The following is a 6,553-nucleotide window of genomic DNA, read 5'->3' on the forward strand; positions in this document are numbered from 1 at the left end:
AGAAGAGAGGACAGAGATAGTGGCCTACAGCTAGAAGAGAGGACAGAGATAGTGGCCTACAGCTAGAAGAGAGGACAGAGATAGTGGCCTACAGCTAGAAGAGAGGACAGAGATAGTGGCCTACAGCTAGAAGAGAGGACAGAGATAGTGGCCTACAGCTAGAAGAGAGGACAGAGTTAGTGGCCTACAGCTAGAAGAGAGGACAGAGTTAGTGGCCTACAGCTAGAAGAGAGGACAGAGATAGTGGCCTACAGCTAGAAGAGAGGACAGAGATAGTGGCCTACAGCTAGAAGAGAGGACAGAGATAGTGGCCTACAGCTAGAAGAGAGGACAGAGATAGTGGCCTACAGCAGAGATAGTGGCCTACAGCTAGAAGAGAGGACAGAGATAGTGGCCTACAGCTAGAAGAGAGGACAGAGATAGTGGCCTACAGCTAGAAGAGAGGACAGAGATAGTGGCCTACAGCTAGAAGAGAGGACAGAGATAGTGGCCTACAGCTAGAAGAGAGGACAGAGATAGTGGCCTACAGCTAGAAGAGAGGACAGAGATAGTGGCCTACAGCTAGAAGAGAGGACAGAGATAGTGGCCTACAGCTAGAAGAGAGGACAGAGATAGTGGCCTACAGCTAGAAGAGAGGACAGAGTTAGTGGCCTACAGCTAGAAGAGAGGACAGAGATAGTGGCCTACAGCTAGAAGAGAAACCAGACAAAATCCAATTAGCCTCAGCAACATATTAAAGTCAAATCCTACCTGTTTACCACATAATGTTATCTAACAATGTATTAATATAGTGCCTGCTGCTACCCTATGGTGACCTATAGGCCTACCTTATCTGCTGCTGTGGTGAGCATTACATTTTAAAGCAGATATCTGACGTCTCATGCAGTGTGGCTATTATTGTTTCACTGGCAGTTTGGCAGTGTGTGATTGGTATATTTCTCTGTTTGTAGGCTACCGCCTGCATCTCCAGCTTGGCACTCAATACAATTCAAATAAAATTCCTTGCTCTAAAGACCAAGTTATCATCATAACTCTTAAATATTTGCGTCGTAAACCTGTGTGCAATTTCTATATAGCCTACCGGTGTGCAATAACTTGGCTATAATTAAGTAATAAACAATGGACCATCTAAGAATATTTCATTCAAAAATTATACTGATTTAAGTAATTATTCTGACCTGTCACACTTTGGATTAGATAATGTGACTCCAGTGGAAGTGGCAACTACATGTGCCTGTGTTTATTAACAATTTATTCAAAATTATATTCAAACAGCTTGTAAATTCATAATCTGTCTTAGAATAGAAAATAGTCTATGTGTAGGCTATTTCCATAAATTGCATAATGTTGCCATGTAGCATAGGGCTAGAATGCGTAAACCTACATTGATATGGTGGTAAAATAAACAGCTATTTGTGCCAAGACAGTCAGCTACAGACCGTAGCTATCCTGTTCTTTATTCCCTGTATTCTTAACAATCCACATGTTGTAATAGCGCTGTTATCATTAGACTATCATGTATTGTAGGCTATAGAGATGTAGAAAGAGCATTAAATAATGTGCGTGTAAACAATGCGTCAGCTCATGCTATATAGATGCAAAAGTATTTGTGATCAAACTGGCGCGCTGTGAGTAGCCTAGCCTAAAACAGGAGAGTTCATTTCTTACCTGGTAGCATTTATTAAAATCTTGTCGTAGCCTTATCAAGACTTCGAGGTTCAGTCATCCGATCCCACCAAAATGATGACCCTTCAAGTCCCTTCTTTCCAAAGTGGTGTGGACCTATGACTTTTGAAATAGTATAAGAACTTTTAAGACAAATTGAGTCCGGAAGTCGGGAAACCTCGCGCGTCGGTCTCCCAGGTGGAGCAGGTGGGAACTGTCCTTGGTTCTGAAATCGAGTTCAGATTGCCACGGGTAGCAAATTCCTCTACGTTGTTGACCACATAGTTGTGATCAAAGTTACACGTGCCGAGTGTATATAGTAGACTATTATGACTGTATGACTTTAAACGGACAGACCGACCAGAGTAGATAGTCAAGTAGGCCTATACAGTTACATAATTCAAAATGTTCCTAAATGTCTCGGCAAGCGCTATTCAAAACCACGAAGCTGTGTAAAATATTCCAAAGCTTAGAATTCTCATTAGCAAATGTACACATCACGCGCCATTTAATAATACGATTATAACATTCTTGCCTATTGTGTCACTTCGAATGAAATACCTTCATAGCAGAAAGCGGGAGAGAGAGATCCTTCTATGCGCTGGAGTTCATCAGGATCAACTTAGAAACAGGCACACACCCTGAGTATTGAGGAGGACAGTGGACACGCGATGTTGATCATCTTCAGCTCAGACCAACCTCTCTGCTTTGTAGTCTCGGGCGCAAGTTGCTTGGTGTATAGCAGTTGTGCTTGGAATGCAGGTTGCAGTCTGTTATTACTATTCATAAAATACTAGTTGTACATTTATTTACAGTACCAGTCAAAAGTTTGGTACTGTTTTCTACTATTTTATTAATTTCTACATTATACAATAATAGTGGAGACATTAAAAATATGAAATAATGCATACGGTATCATGTACTAACCAAAAAAAGTGTTAAGCAAATCTAAATAGATTTTATATTCTTCAAAGTAGCCACCCTTTGCCTTGATGACAGCTTTGCACACTCTTGGCATTCTCTCAACCAGCTTCATGAGGAATGCTTTTCCAATAGCCTTGAAGGAGTTCCCACATATGCTGAGCACTTGTTGACTTCTTTTCCTTCACTCTGTGGTCCAACTCATCTCAAACCATCTCAATTTGGTTGAAGTCGGGTGATTGTGGAGGCCAGGTCATCTGACGCAGCACCATCACTCTCCTTCTTGGTCAAGTAGCCCTTACACAAACCTGGAGGTGTGTTTTGGGTCATTGTCCTGTAGAAAAACAAGTCTCTTCTTATTATTGGTGTCCTTTAGTAGTGCTTTCTCTGCAACAATTCGACCACGAAGGACTGATTCATGCAGTCTATGTTGAGATATGTCTATTACTTGAACTCTGTGAAACATTTATTTGGGCTAGGATCAGAGGTGCAGATAACTCTACTGAATTTATTCTCTGCAGCAGAGGTAACTCTGGGTCTTCCTTTCCTGTGGCGGTCCTCACGAGAGCCAGTTTCATCATAGCGCTTGATTGTTTTTGCGACTGCACTTGAAGACATTTTCAAAGTTCTTTGAAATCTTCCGTATTGACTGACCTTCATGTCTTAAAGTAATGATGGACTGTCGTTTCTCTTTGCTTATTTTATCTGTTCCATAATATGGACTTGGTCTTTTACCAAATTGGGCTATATTCTGTATACCACCCCTACCTTGTCACAACACAACTGATTGGTTCAAACGCATTAAGAAGGAAAGGAAATTTCACAAACAAACTTTTAACAAGGCACACCTGTTTATTGAATTGCATTCCAGATGACTACCTCACGAAGCCGGTTGAGAGAATGCCAAGAGTGTGCAAAGCTGTCATAAAGGCAAAGGGTGGCTACTTTGAAGAATCCCAAATATAAAATATGTTTTGATTTGTTTAACACTTTTTTGGTTACAACATTTATTCCATATGTGTTATTTCATAGTTTTGATTGATTCACTATTCCTCTACAATGTAGAAAATAGTAAAAATGAAGAAAAAACGTGGAATGAGTAGGTGTGTCCAGACTTTTGACTGGTACTGTACATAAATCGTTGCTGCTGTAAATATTAATTTCGGTCCTTCATGGAATGCCTTTCCAAAAAAAAAAATACAATCCCCCTCTCATTAAATCTGATATCCACCAAATGCCTTTGATGGTCTTTATCGATGTGCTACTAGGCTACTCTTATAACATTAGGCTGTTAATAACCGCAATACATTCATGGCAAGAACTTTATTCCAATTTCTCAATCTCATGTCTCTTCTTAAGCGTCAAAGACTTCCCAAACTTCAGTATTTAAATTCACATTTTTTCCAAGAATCTTTGCCTGGCTTGGATACTATGGAGATTGGACTGGTGTCCTTCCATTTCCATTCGATTACAGGACTGTAGCCTATAAGACTGCTGCCTTCTGTTAGTTAGTGTGAAGAGGTTCCATTGGCTGTGTTTAATGAGTGCCTGTCCAGTGCACTGTCATGGATAGGCTACGAACTACCATCAGGGCAACTACCCCCAAATGAGTGTGAGTTGAAGTGCTTAAACTCCCTTTATAGATGAGTTATATTTGATTAACACCAATAATGTATAAATCACACACCATTCTGTGGTTTTGAGTTGTAGTCTTCTCATCCATTGTTCACACAGACACACGCACACACATACAGATGTTATTAATATTCAACAAGTGTATTAGTTTGTCTGTGAGTGAGTGTACTTGTCACTGGACATTGTTGGCAGAAAGCTGAGAGGGGAGTGGCTTACTGCTCATCTTAGTAAGCTGTGGTTAGAAAACTGGAAACGCCAGACAACTCCCTCGTCAACAATAAACTATCTATTTGACTATACTACTGAGGGGAGTTTAAAAAAAAATGTATATATATTTTTATTCTTTATTATTGACTGTATGTTTATTTATTCCATGTGTAACTCTGTGTTGTATGTGTCAAACTGCTTTGCTTTATATTGGCCAGGTCGCAGTTGTAAATGAGAACTTGTTCTCAACTAGCTTACCTGGTTAAATAAAGGTGAAATAAATAAAATTAAAATAAATAATAAAAATAGGTTAGTTATTTTTAGCTCTCTACTTCCGTAATGACACAAATTCATGGGGATAGGGGAGCAATGGAGATAGAGAGGTAGACAGAGATAGACAGAGAGGTAGAGAGGTAGGGAGACAGAGGTAGAGAGGGAGACTAAGAGATAGAGAGGGAGACAGAAATAGACAGAGAGGTAGAAAGACAGAGGTAGAGAGAGAGACTAAGAGATAGAGAGGGAGACAGAGAGAGAGATAGAGAGGTAGAGAGGGAGAGGGAGAGAGGTAGAGCTTGTAGGTGGCAGGTGAGCCACTCAATGGTGCAGCTGTTGTGAACAGCTGTTTGGATAGGCTGGGACTGGATGAGGTGTGGCGGATTCCCACCAGAATGTCCCGAACACAGTCAGGAGAAGTAAGAGCAAGAGAAAGGGAGAGATATAGAGAGTTTATCACTGCCTATTATAATTCTTTATAGACTACAGACTTGGACCTTAAAAACTTGATGATATTGTCTCAGCCAGTCCAGAGCCGGTAGGCTATTTCGTAACACTTTTGTTGAATTTCTTCAATGGTGTTATAACACCTACCGGTATAACATCAACCAAATGACTGTTGCATAATCTGTCACAGAGGAAGTGCTCATGAAGTCCTCATCCCCCCTCTCTTTCATTCTGTCTTTCCTACCCTTCTCCGGTCGTCTTTTGTTGTCAGCTCGTCTGAATGGGGACACAACCAATTAAGAGAAAATCTGGAAACAAGAACAGGAAGCAACATAAGAATACCAAATCATTCAATCTCAAACTAACTTATTTCATTACCTATCTCTCTCTTTCCTGTCTCTCTTTCTCTCTCGCTCTATTTTCTCACCTCGGGACAAACAGAAAAGTTTGTTTTCAGTGGGAAAGAGAGAGAGAGAGGTAATTCAAATGACAAGGGGTTGGTATTTGTTTGTTACACAATCCCCCCTCTGCCAACACAAAGGGACCAATTTCCTCCTGAAATAGACTTTTAGTTTAATGTTACAATGTCAGGGAGCTCTGGGGAGGAGGAGGGAGAGAAAGAAGGATGGTAGATAGAAGCATGTTGATTAATGTCCTGGGGGATTATAGAACACGGTCTATCATCAAAGACTTCCTGTCCAGTGGTCACTCACTGTCTGATGAAACATCTAGATGTTGAATTAGGCTAAGAACCAAAAAGTAGGAATAACAAAAAAAACTCTGTGTCTGTGTGTGTGTCTCTCTCGCTCGCTTTGTTGTTTCATCATTTGGAGAAGGATGAATGCATGTTGTGGTAGGTGGGTCATGAAAAATGCAAGTACATTTTTATCCAAAACATATCTCTGCTTGCACTTCTTAATTTACTTACCAAACCATGTTCTTTCATATCAATGGTTACAGTAAAATTGAGCTGGTAATGCAGTATCAAGCTCAGCCACAGAGGGGGGCTTGCAACTCTGGACTTTGCACTGTTCCAGGGTGAGTTACTACAGATATGTCCCAAATGGTACCCTATTCCGATTTAGTGTACTACCTTTGACCATGAACCATAGGGATGGATATAGGGTGCCTTTTGGGAAGCAACCATCCTTTCCCTCCTCACTATTTCTCACCTTATTTCACCAGATACTGTAGGGCATAGCAGGCTGGTGGGGGGAGCTGTAGGAGGACGGGCTCATTGTAATGAGTGGAACGCTATCAAATTCATCAAACATATGAAAACCACGTATGACTCTTTTCCATTAATTCCATTCCAGCCATTACAATGAGCCTGTCCTCCTATAGCTCCTCCCACCAGCCTCCTCTGCTGTAGAGTTCATCAATTTAATCACACAATTCAGAGAAT

At 40.8% G+C, this 6,553-nt stretch overlaps 1 protein-coding gene across 4 annotated transcripts in view; it reads right to left on the reverse strand.

Moving 5' to 3' along the window:
- The window catches only part of LOC112254839 (metabotropic glutamate receptor 2-like), a 73,366-nt gene extending 70,992 nt beyond the window's left edge, over window positions 1-2,374 (reverse strand). Inside the window, exons 1-2 of one of the 4 annotated variants that reach the window (XM_024427740.2) lie at window positions 2,227-2,373; window positions 1,669-1,788 (exon numbers count right to left, since the gene is read on the reverse strand). The gene's annotated coding sequence lies outside the window, so the exon portion shown is untranslated. Of the gene's footprint in view, window positions 1-1,668 lie in introns of all 4 variants that reach the window. The other 3 variants (XM_024427743.2, XM_024427742.2, XM_042324624.1) reach the window with 3 other exon arrangements.
- Between the last annotated feature and the right edge of the window lie 4,179 nt (window positions 2,375-6,553).

Source organism: Oncorhynchus tshawytscha, linkage group LG07 (assembly GCF_018296145.1).
Source record: "Oncorhynchus tshawytscha isolate Ot180627B linkage group LG07, Otsh_v2.0, whole genome shotgun sequence".
Taxonomy (NCBI): domain Eukaryota; kingdom Metazoa; phylum Chordata; class Actinopteri; order Salmoniformes; family Salmonidae; genus Oncorhynchus; species Oncorhynchus tshawytscha.